At 43.0% G+C, this 17819-nt stretch overlaps 1 non-coding gene across 1 annotated transcript; it reads left to right on the top strand.

Annotated features, from left to right (window-relative positions):
* Positions 1-5896: 5896 nt before the first annotated feature.
* On the top strand, positions 5897-6081 carry LOC148810272 (U2 spliceosomal RNA). Its single transcript, XR_016086806.1, has one exon. It is a non-coding gene; the product is annotated as a U2 spliceosomal RNA (small nuclear RNA).
* Positions 6082-17819: the final 11738 nt, after the last annotated feature.

The raw sequence follows: 17819 nt of genomic DNA, 5'->3' as shown, positions 1-17819 counted from the left end.
ATTCAAGATAGGGTTGAGGTTGACCTGCATGAATTCAAATCAGGACTGCTTCGGTTTATTGAAATAGGTGAGTTAATTAGAAATAACATTAATATAAACAAAGGCTTATGGGTAGATATGAAGAGATGGAGGAAAATAAAGAATTAGAAAAGCACAAGTTGCTAAGATATAGAACAGTGTTAATAAACTTGAATCCTAATTGGAGGCAAAAGGCAGGTGTGCATGTTCTTGCATGCGTGCATTCTCAGCAGGCAGGTGGGCCCCTTTCGACAGCCATGCGTTTTCCCTCCAAAAACTTATACACCCTTTTCTTTTTTTCCTGGGAGGCAGGCAGGCAGGTAGGTAGGTGTGTGTCCGTTTGTCCCTCCTACAAGAGAGCTGCCCCTTGCCTCTGCCCGCAGGTGCCGACGGTCCGCTTTCGCTTGCGGCTCACTCGGCACGGCTGCTGCTGGTGGGAGGGGCCTAAGCTAAGGAGGCCGGCCGGCTGGCGCCCCCGCAGCTGCGGTCATTGTTGGGCCGTTGACAGAAGATCAAGGTCCCCGCCCGGGACTGGCGGGCAGGCAGGCGAGCAAGCAGGCAGGTAGGTAGGAGAGAGGGGGAGGGGAGTCCGGTGGCAGGCCTCTGGCTGCAGGGAGGCCGGCACCTGCGCCACTGTGCGCCAGCGGAACGCCCGTGCATCAGTCCGAGCCTTTGGGGGCATTGCTTTTGGCTAAGATCAGGAGTTGAGTGGCATGACTGCTAATTTTTGGTCTTAGCCTGTTGGGGACGGGATAGTGCCAACGAGGAAGAAGAGGAGGAAGAGAATGAGCCAAAGAAGACCAGCTAAAGAACCAGCCACTGCTAGAATCACGCCAGGTGAAGCCTGGGGGGTGAAGCCAGGGCTGCCTAGAAGGAAGACGGGACATTGAGGGGTGAGGAGCCTCCTTTGGAAGTTTTTACTCTAGACTTTGGATTTTTTTTTTTGGAGGTCAACACGGCTGGCCAAATTTGACTGGGCTGCCGAATACTGTTAGGTTCAAGTTGAGGGAAGAGCTGAATCTGAATCGGCCTGACAGGATTTCTTTTATCAACTCAGTGTTGTGGAAGGGTCTTGATCTGTCAATGAAAGACTTACTGTGTATACTACGTCCAAATCTGTGGATGTTTCATTTGCCGAGGAATCCTACTATTTTACAGTTTGGCGTTGCTGCAGAGAGAGGGCAAGAGATGTTCCCCTTATACATTACGATATTGAAGGTCTTTGGGCTAAAGCCTACCACGTGATCACTGTTCACGTCTACAACCACTTTGTGAAGAATGACTACATCGTTTTGTTCCTGAGCCGCTATATGGACGTCGTTTCCGACTGTACCAAGGTGGTGGACTGGTTGGGCGTATGGACAGACCGAAGGCAGTACACAGTGACACTTAATATTATTATTTCATCATTATTGTTTCTTTATTAGCCCTATACAATTTCTTGCATTAGGAATTCGTCTTTTCGCATACCCCAGCTTTTCTCCATGGAGACACAGACACACAGACAGGGAGAGAAGCTTGGGGTCAGAGCGCAGGGTCTGCCATTGTACGGCGCCCCTGGAGCAGTCAGGGTTAAGGGCCTTGCTCAGGGGCCCAACGGAGTAGGATTCCTCTGCCGGATTTGAACCGACAACCTTCCAGTCACAGGCGCAGATCCTTAGCCACAGAGCAACCGCTCCGCCCTAACTTCGGCATGATCCCTCTTCTTTAGATGGCTTCTGTCACCCCCATGCAACCTTTGCCCTTGGATCTGACCGCGGCTTCCTTTTCTATGCTGGTCAACCCAAAACTTGCAGAAGGTGCCTGAGACTGGCCACACTGCAGATACTTGCACTAAGGTAAGATGCTGCAATTGTAATGAACTTGGGCATCTAATGAGATACTGTAAGAAGTTATATGTACTCTCTGCGGCAAAGAAGGCCACACTTGGAAGAATTGTTACTCCCGGAACCCTGAGAGAATTCAGGCAATTAAGACTGACTATGCCAACGCAGTCATAATCGGGGTGTCAGCAGACACATCTGAACAAGCGAAAGACTCAGTTAAGGATACGAGTTACCTGATGGATGAGGGGACATCACTGCAGGAGTCTGGAGTGCCAGAGAACATCGACCCAGCGCCGTCTGTAGACGTAGAAGAGGATCTCCCAGTTGCCCCCAAATCCGTGACAGACATACCCCAAGGCCAGGTGCAAGGCAAGAAGCCGGTCTCCAAAGACCCTGTTGTAGACCACTCTTCTGAGGACAAGGGGAGAGGAGAGACAGGTCCTAGGAAGAAAAAGAAAAGCAGCAAGCGAGAACAGGAGCAGGAAGTAATCTCGACTGATGAAGACTGAACTAAGGGAGAAGACGCCACGCTCAATATGGAGACTGAGCAGGGAGGCCCCGAGAGAACAGAGGGTGACACCACCAGGCGCCAACTACCAATGGTCATCGTGTAGCAGAGATCAGGACATCTCTCTGGGATTTTTTCCGGACTCTTTTTCCTCACTAAAATAGGGTCCTGACTATTATGGTCCAGACTTCACAGTGGACATGCTTCCGAACGAGATGCCCTTAGCAGGATCCCAGGCTGCTAGTGACAACAATATGTTCACATGACCTTTACCGTTTCTTCAATGTTAGAGGCCTGAGGAATCAAAGTCAAAGATTGACTTTTTCAATGCCTACGTAGCCTTCGGTGTTCAATTCTTTTTCTGTAGGAAGTGCATGTACGGGACAGTGCTGAATAAAATATTTTCGATAGTGGGCAATCAATATGGGGAATTGGGAGGGCGCACTCTGCAGGTGTGGGTATCTTATTAAATGACAATAGCTTTTGTGTGGTGAACAGCTTTTTGAGAATACCTGGTAGGGTGCTGGTGCTAGACGTGGATAGATATGACAAGAAATATAGATTTGTATTTATGCCCCTACGCAGAGAATTGAAAGGAAAGATTTTTGCCTCCCTGTGGGTAACTAATCATTTTACTTTTCTTTGTGGGGACTAATGTTGACTTGGATACTGATGTTGACTCCACCACTGCTTTGTTGGATCTGCTGAAACATTTCAATCTGGCAGACGGCTTTAGGACCCTTCCCCCCCCCCTCCCCCAAGATTTCTGGGGTAACATGGAGAGCTCCTTAGTAGTAGATGTGGGTATTGTCCCTTTTCTCACTGACCACGATATGCTTTGGTTAAAGATAGATGACGATAACCCCTCTGTCGGGCCTGGGTATTGGAAAGTGAATGTGTCCATATTGGCTGATGTTACCTTTTGTTCTGCAATAAGAGCTCTGATCAAGAATTGGTTTGATCTGAAACCACTCTACCCGAATCTAAGAGCATGGTGGGATGACCTTAAGGTTAAAATCAAGGCCTTTACCATAGCTTACTGGAAATATAAAAGCCGCCTGAAAAGCAGCGCAACTTAGTGCTATGTTCGGTTTAATAAGGGGAAAGGTTTTGATGTAATTGGTGCAGCTCTAGCAAGAGCCAGACTGAAAGACTTTTACATCCAAGAGGCGAGAAAGTACCTGATTCATCTTCAAGACGAATATAAAGAGATGAAGGAGACATGCTCTAAGTACTTCTTTAGTCAAGTGAGGCAGCAACAGAAAAAGAGGGTAATTTCTGAATTATGAAGCTTGTAAGATCGCCTGAAAACCTGATTGATACAGTTGAATCCTATTATGCTTTGTTGTTTCAAAGATGGGAAATGAGGTCAGCAACTTCAGAATTCTGTAGTGGTTTACCTAAACCACCCAAAATGGGAGACTTGTCTATCCCCGTTTCTTTAATGGAGATGGAATCTGCCCTTAAAGGTAGGAAGAATGGGAAAATGCCAGGGTTAGACGGGTTGTCAAAGGAATTTTATGTTTCCTTTTGGGATCTATTAGGTCCGGTCTTGTTGGACGTCTACAATGAAGCTTTCCTTTTGGGTGAGTTGAGCGAGTCAATGAAGATGAGAATATTGGTACTCCTGTTTAAGAAAGGGGACACTGCTAATTTAGCAAATTGGAGACACACTGCCCTCACAATGCTTACCATCAACTATAAGATACTGGCAAAGTGCATAGCTAATAGGATGCAAAAGGTTCTAGATGACATGATAGGTCGAGTTCAGGCCTACAGTATTCCTGGTCGTAGTTGTATGAAAAACTTGCAGATGGTAAGGGATGTAATTGCATGGGCGGAGGATAAGAGAATCCCCTTACTTATCGTAGGACTCGACCAGGAAAAAGCCTTTGACAGGGTTGATCACCACTTTATTTTCCATGATGTCCAGCTTTGGTTTTGATCCCATGCTCATCTTTTGTCCGGGTATTATATTTTAAGGTACAGAGTAGAGCTTGTGTCAACAGTTATCTAGGGAAAGGCGTGAAGCAGGAAGCCGGGGTGCAGCAAGGCTGCCCCCTATCTCCTTTATTGTATGTCCTCTTCATTGAGCCCCTTGCTGCCGCGATCAGAGGTGACCCGAGAATAGATGGGGTTCTTATCCCCAGGAGCTGTGGTAGACACCTGAAAATCTTATTGTACGCCGACGATATTACCCTATTCCTTAGCAGTACTTATATCTTAGCTGCTGCCCTGAAGGTTGGGGATTAATTCTCCCAGGATTCAGGATCTAAAATAAACAGAAAAGTCCTCCGTTAAATACTTCGGGGAATGGAGTGTGCATGATAAAAATTCCGGTGGCCTGGTTGTATGTGATGGCCCTCTGAAAATCTTAGATGTTCTATTCGATGCTGGTATTGGCTCAGTTTGTTGGCAGGCATAAGTTGAGTACGGTACGTCAGCAACTGGGTTTGTGGAAACTGCGACAGCTGTCCTTTCCAGGGAAAGTCATTGTTTTAAAAGTAGACATTCTGCCTCGCTTAATGTACCAAGCTTACGTTTACCCATTGCCTGCGAAATTGCGAAGGGACTTTGTTAGGGCATTTTTCTTTTATGTGAGGAGGGAAGTATGAATACATAAAAACTTGACATGTATTGGGGAATTCATATGAGCGGGAGGGGGGGTCCCTCATATCCCCCTCAAACTCGACTTTGTTTGTATCTCAATTAGTCTTTTTTTTATTTCCAGTCCTATAACACACGATAGTCAATATTTTGTGCGTTTTTGGTTTTCCTTCACAATGAGGCATTTGTTAGACTGGGATAATTCTGTACCATAGGGAGAAAACTTACCCTGGCCCTATAGACATGCAGCTCATTGGATTAAGCTGCACCCCAAGGGCAAGGATGGCACCACTGCAATTAGTCATAGACAACTGTATTCTATTGTCATTGAAAATGGCTTTATTAGACTAGCAGTGTGTGGGGTTAGCACTGATGTCTGGCTGGGCATCCAGCCCAAGGGCTTGGAAAATCGGCTGGCTGACCTGAACTGGTTATGCGTCTGGGGAAGGCTTCCTGTCCGGTCTGTGCTCCATAGCCATCGGTTGGTCCTGTGGTGGATTGTGTGGAAGAGGATACTATTCGGCACGTGTTTTGGGATTGCAAGGTCTCCAAGTCAGTATGGGCTTTGGTTTCTAGGTTCTTTGACAGTGTTACTCCTAGTTTTGTTCTGAATTTCAACACGGTGCTCCTTGGTTTTAAACATAAGCACCTTCAGTCAGGGAACCTTTTCCTAATATGGTACATTATCAGTGTCTGCAAGTACTGTTTATGGGGAAACGAGACGCAGGCTAAGTAGGACTGGAGTGCAGTCTACGGCTAAGGTTATTTATGGAAGAGTAGTTGCTTTCATCCGACAAAAGATTAAGTGAGTTGCACAGATGGGGCTTCCACACTGCCAAAGAAAAATGCAAAGGTATTATTGATTTTTAAGTTACGTTTCTTAATTGTTGTTGCCGTCTTTTATTTTCCGTTATCTATTCATTGTTGATTTTGGTGGATTTTGTCTTTGATAAGACCAGATTTTTTTTTTTTTATTTATACAGTTTAATATCTGATACGTCCCCCATCGGGGGTCCACATATTAAATGGATTTTTGGAACAGGGAGCTGGATCAGGAGCTTGCTCCGTCCTCTCCACGCATCGGCCCGGTATTGCAGCGCCTCCGGGAATGGTGCACTACCTTTTCACTGCTGAGAGAAGACAGACATAGACAGCCAGCCAGCCAGCAAGGTAGACCAGAGCTCCTTCTCCAGTCCGTCTGCGTCTCTCTCTCCCTCCCCGTCTCCGTTCCCGTCCTCCCTCTGTGCACTCTTGCATCTCGACGTTCTCAGGAAGTAGGCAGGCCCCCTTTTCGGCTCCCGTGCATTTTGCCTCCAAAAAACTTTCCTCTTTTTTCTAGGTAGGCAGGGGTGTGTGTTCTTGCGTGCATGCACTCAGCAGGTAGGTGGGCCCCTTTCGACAGCCGTGCGTTTTCACTCCAAAAAAAACTTAGATGTACAGATGCAGCCATTCAAAATGCGCGGGCGATACCGCATTATTTTGCGGTACGCTGTACGCAGTCTACCGCAAGCTACCAGTAAATACCGCGAGTTACCGTAAATTCTCCTATAATACGACAAGCAAAATAATAGTATCCGGAATTTCCGCAAGGTGGAGCTAATAAAGCTCAACCTCTCATGTTTGAGCTGTGGCCATCAAAGTCTTTAACGAAGATATTACTAATAGTATTAATAATGAATGACCTTGGACAAGCTGTAAGTGTAAACTCAAAGTATTGCCCTGGTCAACATTCTTTTTTTCATTGACCATCTTTGTAAAAGTAACACCACAGCATTTCGCAATCACGCATTTGTTTCCAAGCATGCAAAGTACAGTGATTCACCATGCCTTTCACATGCTCATAAAAGAGATTGATTTAGGAACATAAACATATTACCGTATGCAAACTGTACTGTATACAGTATGTATATGTATATTTAATGTCTTAACTGTGCCCGTTTAAGTATTGAATATTCATATCTAATTTTACCACTGAAGGGAAATCTTAGTAGCTGAGCATAAAAAGAATAGGAGCATACTGCAACGCGTGTGAAGGCCATAAACGATATTAATTTTGGAACATAAACATACAGTATATGGCTGGTCTCGGTACTTTAAAGAAAACATACACGAAACATGGTTTCATTATGACCAGAATCGGTCTTGAGATATTTTTAACTTGATTTACAGTATTTGAGAGGTATGTCTTAACACCGATACTACAGTGCTTAAGTACTGCTCACGTATATGTTTCTAGGTTTATATTATGCATTTCATAAGGTCAAATTACTTTTGAGCAACTAATAAGAAGCACGAAACGGTATGCGTTTTAGTTTCGTTTCGTGCTGGGACCCGTGGATTGATTAGAGATATCAAGTACATACAAGTCATTTTTTAAATGTTGTAGTTCGTCTTGAAAAAATGTTACGAGTACATCACCTATCAACAATTACACAGGTTCTGTTTCCATATTGCGGATTTTGGTTACGTAATATTATTTTCTAGATTTCACGTTGTGAATATATGATTTGGGCAAACAGAGCCGCAAAGAAGTACATTATGGGTTGTTGTTTTTTTTATGCAGTTTTATCTAGAACAAGCGATGCTTAAACCTGTCTGATTCTTGTGAAACTATCCACACGACAGTTACAGTACCTAGGAGTTGACTTCAGTGATGTCACTGATGGGATGTTTCTAAAAAATCCATCCTCTGTAAAACGTCTTCTCTAGTTGTCCTGCATATGTATTCGCTAATGAAGCTGTGTGTTCTGAGCCTGGATCTCTACATTTCTGTATGAACCAGCTTAGAGGGCTAAAGACAGCTTGTGTTTAAATTGAGTGTAAGGCAATTTATGCTTCTAAAGTCATGGTCAGCATTTATTATTGAACTGTGCTGTAAACTTGTTCTGTGCCAAGTCACATTATTTTATAGCGTTTTTATAGCGTTATCAAATCCGGTGGAGTTTCCTGACTCCCATGGCACATGGTCTGTGATTGAAACTTGTAAAACCGGTTTAACTCGTCACAGCCAGCACTCCGGTTGTAAAGTAGAAGCAGGCGAGATTTCCAGCGAAAAACACCTCCCCCTTCTTCAGGTGTGAGGGTCTTCTGCTCAGAATGAAACGCTAAAATGTAATGTAGGCTCTGAATGGGTTCAATTGTGATTTGGGCTTGATTAAGGTCGCTGCCTTTCATCTAAAACCCTACTTGAATCCTTCTAAACTAAAAATCAGTGTTTGTGAGTTCTAAATAAAGAGGTATCCAGGTAACAGTGAAACGGGCGGACAGTCTGGGGAGATCGCCTGTTTTCCATGTAAATAGTTCCCTGGTTCCGCACCCCTTGGTGTTTCTCTCGCTCCCTCTCGGGTCACCTGATCATTAGCTCGAAAGATTTGAGTGCTTTGTGTATATTCTAATGGTAGTGGGGGCAGGGTGTGTGGGAACAGGTTTGGTTGAAATTGCATTGGAGATCTATGTTCTTCACACCTGAAACATTTTCTCTGAAAGCATTTTCTTCGCAGTTTAACCGATCTTGTTACAGCATGTTACAGTTTACTATTATTAACCATATTAATTTTAAGTGCTTAATGTAAAATCTTGTAAAAATATATTTTCATTGTTCAAATATACATTAAGTCTGACTATCATATAATAAGTTAAATACAAAACTAAAGAAAAAATAGGGTTAAATATAATTCAAAATATTTTGCTAACAATGTTAACTGTTTATGAATAATAAAATGTATTAGCTAAGGAGTAGGATGGCACAGTTGTTAGTATGTTTTTTGTTTTGTTTCTTTTTCATAAATACAACAGTAGTACCTGATGGCTCAGTGGCTTTCAAAATTAAATTATGCATGCAAACCTGCGAACTAGAAAGATAACTAAGATATCCATCCATTTATAATGGTGGCAAAGTGGTTAGCATTGCTATCTCGCAGCACTGGGGTCCTAGGTTCAATTCCTGCCATCCTGTGTGTGGGGTTTACATGTTCTCTCTGGGTTACATGGTTTTTCTCCATATGTGTGATATGACTCCCTCTCGCACTCCAAAACATACTGGTAAGTTAATTGGTTTATGGGAAAACTGGCCCTGGTGTGTGTGTGTTTGTGTCTGTCTGTCTGTCCTGTGATGGACTGGCGCTATGTCCAGGGTGTATTCTGCCTTGTGTCCGTTGCTTCCTTAAAATCTAAAATATGAGCTCTACTTGCCACTTACAGTACCAACAGTACCAGCTAACTTTAGTAGTGACATTTTCATGGATCTTTTTAACAATAAAATTTACAACATCAGACTTCAGACACAATTAAACAGGCCTCAAAAAAGTCTGGTACAAACATTTTCAGCATGGAATAAACCGTTACTTTAATGGTATAAACCTTAAATGGATTCATATTCTCAATAAGATTTGGTGCTCAGTAACATGACTTAGAAAATGACAGAAGACATACGTATCATGCTTATCCTTCTATTTTTCATAATCGTAAACTCCTTAAGGCAGTTACATTTTCTCTGTTCTGACCTGGAGTTACAGAGAAATTTAAATTCTAATAAGAGATTTGTAATGAGGAAAGTCATACCAATCACTCATACAGTACCAGGATTTGCAATTACAATACAAATACTTTCTTTCTGTATGTGTTTATTTTGCAGTTTGAGTCTATGGCATTCCTTTGGGGGTCTATACTCCAAGGCATGACTTTATGTATAAACATCAGTATTTACTGCTATTAATTACTGTACGATTTATAGTTGAAATCTGAGCCTAGATATAAAGTTAGATATAAAGTTAAAATCTCGACAAAGCAATGTAGGAAATACAGAGAAAATAAATCCTTTCTGACATCTAAAATCAGTTTCGATCAAGGTCTCTAAAACGAACAAGAAAAAGAAGATTTTCGGAGGGCAATTACGCTGCGTTTATATAGAATAAGTGATTTATGAGCAATCTAATTTCTTGTTCGTTTAAAACAGTGAAATGTCAGCTGTAAAAGATCGCACCAGAAACAGCACTCTCTCTGCCTGTCATAGACGTTCAGGAAAGGCTGAATGAAGTCATGTCAAGTACAATAATTCGGAGATCAATAATAACAGTTGTAGGACAGTATATAAGGAGGATAAGGATTTTGAAGTTGACTCGAAATCTGATAGGTAACCAGTGCAAGGACTTGAAAACAGGTGTAATGCATCCCTGATAGGATTCTTGCTGTCATATTCTGAACATATTGAAGATTGCTCAGTGTGGATTTAATTTCCTCAGTGAACAGGATGTGCATTTATTAATTCTAGAAAAAAAAACTAGATTTCTCTAGTTCCCTTTAAAATAAACTATTATTCCACAATGCAGAGTATTACATGGCCAGTATTTACACATGATATTTGTGATTTAAAGAAATTAACACAAGCAGCTTTTGGAGATTTAAGTGTTGGCTGAGTTATTGCAGGATAAAAGACTAGAGATGTTGGCAAGAAGAAGATAGTTTGGGGAAAGCTGAGGAATACACTGATAACAAGAACACTTCCTAATGGGGTTAGGCATACTTTTGATGAAGATGATGAAGTTAACAGACTATATATGTTTACATAGATACTGAAATAAGGATTGTATTTTAGATTATGTGTAGTTGCTGGCATTGAACTGTGTTGGATGCACATGAATTGAAAGAATGGGCAAACAGCTGATGCGGATCCACAGAGCCAGCATATTAAGATGTTTATAATTAGAGGCAATTTGTTTAAATAACTAGGTATGGATACTGATGTGCAAGAGAGGTGGAAAGGCTGTTTCCTTAAGATATAAAATATTTTAATAAAATAATAAAATATTTTATTCTCAGTGAGATGCTGCCATTTCATAATGGGTTTCTAACACTGTGTATAGTTCCATCCACACAGTGCCTTTACTTCCATTTCTAATCTCTTTATCCAGTACAGAGGATTTGGAGCCTATCCCAGTAAGCGACGGACACAAGGCAGAATACACCCTGGACATAGCGCCAGTCCATCACAGGACAGACAGACACAAACACACACACACACACCAGGGCCAGTTTAAATCTAACCTCAGAACCTTTCTTTTCAGAAGACTTAGTGTCTGTATCTGCTTCATTTTCTAATTTTGGTAGCACCTCTAACTGCTTGTCTTTCTTATATGCATTTACTTTGTAATCTGTGGTCCTTTTATCTGTTTTTACATCTAGTGTATTGCTTTGAGATGCCACCTTTAATGGTGATATATCAAATAAAGTTTTTTATTATTGTTATAGGGAAACATGATCAGATTGTCCCTGGTTCAGAAAAAAAGATCTAAAGTATACTAGTTTGTCACTCTTCTAATTCCCTTTGCTAAATGACTTTTCATACTAATCTGATCAATCTAACTGCCAGTTTTCTGTGCTTTCTCTATCCTGCTAGATTTGCAATTATTCTGAACATTTTCATCTTGAAATAACTCATTTCTAAATACCTTTTTCACTGTTAACATCTTGCAACTCTGCAACAAAATATACACTCTGACAGTTCATCCTGCTACCAACATTAAATAGAACAAATCTTAAGATTTCTATATTTATGTCTTTATTTAGTGGTTTCATTAGTGACAAAGGCTAAACTTTCTTGGAAAAATGTCTTTTATGTGTTGTGGAAAAAACTGACTTGCTTTAACAAAATGTTTACAAATCCTTTCACCTGGCATTTTCGTAGTTAGAAATTATGGAACGCTCTGTTAAAAGCAAGGGAGTTTTTATGTCCGTTGCAGTTCTTTTGCAACATGAATATAATTATATCGTTATTAATTTCTTGAGATACGCGATTCCATATTATATTCCCTTTTAATCAAATTCTAAAAGTATGCTTGTTGACTCCGGTATCGTGTTAGTTAAAGACTTCGATGCTTAAAATGTTTAGGGAGAAATGGAATACTGGTGTGTATTTTTTTCTTTAAAGTACCAAGACCAGCCATATACTGTATGTTTATGTTCCAAAATTAATATCGTTTATGGCCTTCACACGCGTTGCAGTATGCTCCTATTCTTTTTATGCTCAGGCACTAAGTAAAAGTGCCCCCCCACACTATCGAAGCTAGATGTGTGGAAATCACTAAGTAGAGTGAACACACAGAAAGCTGCTGGACCTGATGGTATCCCTGGCCTGGTACTCAGAACATGTGCCTGGCAGATAGCTGATGTCTGTACCGACATCTTCAACCTGTCCTTGGCCCAGGCCACTGTACCTAGCTGCTTCAAGACAACCACCATCGTGCCAGTACCGAAAAAATCAGCCCCCACATGCCTGAATGACTACCGCCCTATTGCACTCACCCCCATCATAATGAAGTGCTTTGAAAAACTACTTATTCCGCACATTAAAGCCAGCATTCCAAAAACACTGGATCCTCTACAGTTTGCTTATCGCACAAACCGCTCCACAGAGGATGCAATCTCCATAGCTTTACACACCACACTAACCCACCTGGATAAAAGGAACACCTATACAAGAATGCTGTTCATTGACTTCAGCTCAGCATTTAACACCATCATACCCATAAAACTTTCTACCAAACTCAGGGCTCTAGGTTTAGATACAACCCTCTGCAGCTGGATCCTAGACTTCCTCACCAGCAGACCCCAGACTGTCAGGATTGGCAACCTCATCTCCAACACACTCACCCTTAACACCGGTGCCCCTCAAGGCTGTGTGCTCAGTTACTCCCTGTTCACCCACGACTGTACTGCTAAGTTCAGCACAAACACCATCACCAAGTATGCTGACGATACCACAGTCGTGGGCTTGATCACTGACAACGACGAGACTGCCTACAGGGAGGAGATAAAACAACTCGCAGACTGGTGCCGAACCAACAACCTATGTCTCAACATCAGCAAAACCAAAGAGCTGATTGTTGACTTCAGAAGACAAGGAAAATCTACATAGAAGGGTCTGCAGTGGAGATGGTGAATAACTTCAAATTCCTAGGCGCTCACATCTCTAAGGACCTTACATGGACACTGAACACCTCCAGTCTCATCAAGAAGGCACAACAGCGGCTGTACTTCCTGAGAAGGCTGAAGAAAATACACCTACACCCACTGATCCTCACCAATTTCTACAGATGTACGGTGGAGAGCATACTGACCAGCTGCATCACAGTCTGGTACGGCAACTGCACCGCATCCGACCGCAAGGCACTACAGCGGGTGGTCAAAACTGCCCAACACATCATCGGCAGTGCCTTACCATCCATCCAGGAAATATACAACACCAGGAGTCTGAAAAAAGCCACCAAAATTATGTCTGACCCCACTCACCCTGGTCATAACTTGTTTGTTCCCCTACCATCTGGCAGAAGGTTCCGGTCACTCCAGTCACACACAACTAGACTCCAAAATAGCTTCTTCCCCAGAGCTGTCAAGTTGGTGACGCCCCCACTCCCTTCCACCTTATTATGATCTCTCCTAACATCCTCCTGTACCCACAACCACTGTACTCCTACACCACCACACACACATGTAAGCCAAAATTGTACTGTCCCCTCGATAGCCCAGTAAAATTGTAACAGGCATAATAATATTTAATATTTATTAATTAACCATACTACTTTTAACCATACTATCCTTTTTTTTTTTTTTTGCACTGTTCCAAGAATTACCTTGCACTGTTTTTGTCCTGTTAAATTTTCTCTGTTTGCGGAATTTTGCACAGTTTTCGATTACATGTTATTTATGTTATGTTATTACATGTTACTGTTATTGCTATTGTGTAACTGTCTATTATCTCATCTTCTGTCCTATTTATATACTGCACCTGAGTGACTAATGAGAAACACTTTTCATTATACTATGCACCTGTGTAAGTTTGATGACAATAAAGTTGAATTGAATTGAAGGAGATGCTTCATATTGCTTGACTAATTTTAAAAACTAAGTTAGAAATGCAGACGCTCCCTCGGTGCGCTGCTCTGGTGCGCCGGCTCTTACACAGTGCCTGTCTGGCGTAAGCGTTACAATATACATACCCAACACTGCTTGTACCCATCTGTCATGCAAATAAAACACCTTGATTTGAATTGAATTGAGGGGAGAAGGGGGGATACTAAAGCCAATACTGGCTCAATGGGCTTTGACGTGCTAATGCGTTGGTTTAACAGTCCGGGTGTGGCAGGCTTCCAATGTCAACTCGACTCGATTGGAAGACAATGAATGTATTTTAGCCCTAAATGATTTAATAGCAAACATGGTTTACATAAAATACATTTTTCCAAGAAAGTTTATAATACGATCTATAGTTGAAATCTGAGCCTACTTTAAAAATAAAGGAAAAGCATTTTCAGAGAGCAATCACGCTGTGTTCATGTAGAAAAAGCGATTAGGTTTATGAGCAATCTAATTACCTAATCGCTTAAAACGCTATATAAAATAAAGTTTATTTAGAGATGAATGATCAATGTGGTAGTTTAAATAATGTGAGTCAGGAAACTAACACAGCGCCACCGGATTTAATAACGCAATAAAAACGCTATAAAATAATGTGACACAGTACAATAATACTGACCATGACTTTAGAAGCATAAATTACCTTACACTCAATTTAAACACAAGCTGTCTTTCTGTATGAACCTCTAAGCTGGTTCATACAGAAAATGTAGAAATGCATTAGCCTAATTATGATTAAAAACACATAATCAAACACGCGTTTGCGATTTAAATCAGAACACGATTTAAATCAATATAAATGTTTATATTGTAACGCATACTGTCCAGCCTCCATTTCTCTATAAAAATTTACTGTTGCGCACACACACACACACACACACAATAGAAGCGGGAACCGCTGTCAGAAGGGAGGATATGTTCAAAATATCGCAAATATCGATCATGTTGCGATATTTTGAAATATAAAAGTCAACTGATTGTCCATAATATCGCTTACCTATTTTTTCGAAGAAATGTTTGTTAAAATAAAAGTTCAGCACCAGCTGGATTCGAACACACAACCTACAAGTTGGTAGTCACGCACCTAGACCAGTCGGCTACAAGAGAGCTCGCATGATCAGGCAGGCGAAACAGCCCTACACAGCCCTGCCGCAGTACACGGATATAATCATACCGTTATTAAATTCTTTAGATACGCGATTCCATATTATATTCCCTTTTAATCAAATTCTAAAAGTATGCTTGTTGACTCCGGTATCACGTTAGTTAAAGACTTCGAAGCTTACAATGTTTAGGGAGAAATGGAATACCGGTGTGTATTTTTTTTTTAAAGTACCAAGACCAGCTATATACTGTATGTTTACGTTCCAAAATTAATATCGTTTATGGCCTTCACACGCGTTACAGTATGCTCCTATTCTTTTTATGCTCAGCTACTAAGATTTCCCTTCAGTGGTAAAATTCAATATCTACAACGGGCACAGTAAAGACGTTTACAGTAAGTCTTTCTACGACAGACCAACGGACCACGAGTGCCCCTGTCGGTCAACCAATCACGCAGCGCGGTATCCCGTGTCATCATACCTGCGGTATCTGTACCGCGGTGTCTGTGCCGCACACTTTGAATGGCTGCATCTGTATACACATCTCTTTTTTTTCTTTTTTTTAGGGAGGCAGATGTGGTGTGTGTGTACTTTGTCAGTGGGCAGAAGGGCCCCTTTCGAGCACCTGTGCATTTTCCCTCCAAAAAACTTAGATATATATTTTTATGGGTGTGGTATGGCGTGTGTCCCTCCCGAGAGGGAGCTGCCCCTTTCCTTTGCCCGCAGGTGCTGATGGTCCGTTTTCACCCGCATGTGGGCCCAAGGCCTGCATCGGGCATCGCTTCTCGACCTTTTGGCTAAGACCAAGGTTCAAGCCAGCAAGTTTGCCGTTCTTTGGACTCAGTCCAGGGGGAAGGGAAGGCGGTGGGACAAAAGGAAAGGATGACGCTGTGGACCCGAGCCACAGGAAGCAGACAGAACAGAGAACAAGCCACCACTGGATATCGCTCTAGATGAAGCCTAGGGGGTGAAAGTGGGGCTTCCTTTGATGATGGCGTAAGGTGGCTGGGAACCCTCTGTCCTGTGAGGGATGGATAAGGGACTCAGTGCACTTCGTGTCGAAGGACTTGGATACCAGGAAGGATTTGTTGGACAGAGCTAGTTTTGAGCAAAAGATCGTGGCTGAAGTTCTTTTTCTGAAGGTGGAAGAGGTCTTTTGTATTCAGGACATTCCCCAATAGGAGATTTTGGTTTGACTCTAGCTTCTGCTGTTATGTCACAAAGCGTGGAAATTTGTAAAGATTTTGCTCCATTGAATGGTTTTCGGGGGAGTTGAGACCTCCGTTTCTGCAGAAGTCACAGCATATGCGGATGAAATATAATTGTTTTATGTACAGAAGGAAGTTTGGGGAGAGTTCTGAGTATTATGGATACATTTTCAGTGGGTAGGGGAATTCTCTTGAATAAGAGAGAGAGTACAATTAAATTATTTGGAACATGGAAGAACAGAGTGGATATGACAGGTGGACTTGTTAACAGTGGGTCCAATGAAAGTGTTGGGGATTCAATATTACACCATAAATTCTGCAAGACTTAATTAGGACGATAGATTATGGAAAGTGAATCAGAAGTTGGGTTTATTGCAAAAGAGGACACTTATACCTGATGGTAGTGAAGATCGATATTCTAGATCAGGAGCTTGCTCCGTCCTCTCTATGCATCAGCCTGGTATTGCAGCGTCTCCAGGAACGGTGCACTACCTTCTCTCAGTGGTGAAAAGACAGACATAGCCAGCCAGCAAGCAAGCAAGCGAGGTGGACAGGAGCTCCTTCTTCGAGTCTCATCTCTCATCCATCTGTCTGTCTCTCTCTCTCTCTCTCCCCGTTCCCATCCTCCCTCTGTGCACTCTCGGATCTTGACTCTCTCGGCAAGCAGGAAGGCCCCTTTTGAACGCCTGTGCATTCTCCCTCCAAAAAAAACCCAAAATGTTTTTTTTTTTCGGGAGGCAGGTTTGTCCCTACCAAGAGGGGGGTGCCCCCTTCCCTTTGTCCACAGGTGTCGACAGTCCGCTTTCACCTTGCGGCTCCGTCGGTACGGCTGCTGCTGGTGGGAGGGGCCTAAGCTAAGGAGGCTGGCTGGCTGGCGCCCTCCTTGGCTGCGGTTGTGGTCAGGCTGTTACCAGAAGATCAAAGAGCAGAGCCCCTGCCTGGGACTGGCAGGCAGGCGAGCAAGCAAGCAAGGGAGCACAGTCCGGGTGGCCGGCTGCTGGCTGCAGAGGAGCCGGCAGCTGCATGTGTACCAGGCTCCAGAGGCGCCGGCCTGCGCTGCTGTGCGCCAGCTGGTCGCCTGAGCATTGGCCCAAGGCTGGCCTTGGGCATCGCTTCTAGGCCTTTTACCTAAAGATTAGGTAATCACTGGATTACTGGTTGGATTTCCTGGATTTTCACACGGACCACGCCTTGGATTTTGGATTGCAGACGGATTTGACACCAGAGAACATGCACTTCGGTGAGTAGGCTGCTTCGGCTGCCTTACGATGGCTATGGATTCTGGTGCAGCGAGGAGGAGCAGAGAGATCCCCAGCCTGCGATGGACTTTACGGTACCAATGGAAACTGAAGACGGAGTTGTCTGGATGGGATGAATTTGAAGACAGTCTTGTTCAACACATGGGCCCAAGGCCGGAGTTGGGCACCCCCTGGTGACCTTCGCGATCGGTACAGGCAGGGGGTTCCTATACTATCGGGATCAGCCACCATTCTGCTGCAAATGCCATGAGGTAGGGCTTCAGGAAGCCGAATGCTCGGCTCTGGAGTGTCTGAAGTGTCATGACCATGAATGTTCCTTGTGTGGGGCTACTGGGCACCTGTACTGGGCCTACAATCATAGGAACCCCGAGTATAACAAG

The sequence above is a fragment of the Atractosteus spatula genome, unplaced genomic scaffold (assembly GCF_055471065.1).
Source record: "Atractosteus spatula isolate fAtrSpa1 unplaced genomic scaffold, fAtrSpa1.hap1 Scaffold_1, whole genome shotgun sequence".
NCBI lineage: Eukaryota > Metazoa > Chordata > Actinopteri > Semionotiformes > Lepisosteidae > Atractosteus > Atractosteus spatula.
Note: the sequence above shows the minus strand (reverse complement) of the source record. Positions and strands in the feature narration are given on the sequence as shown.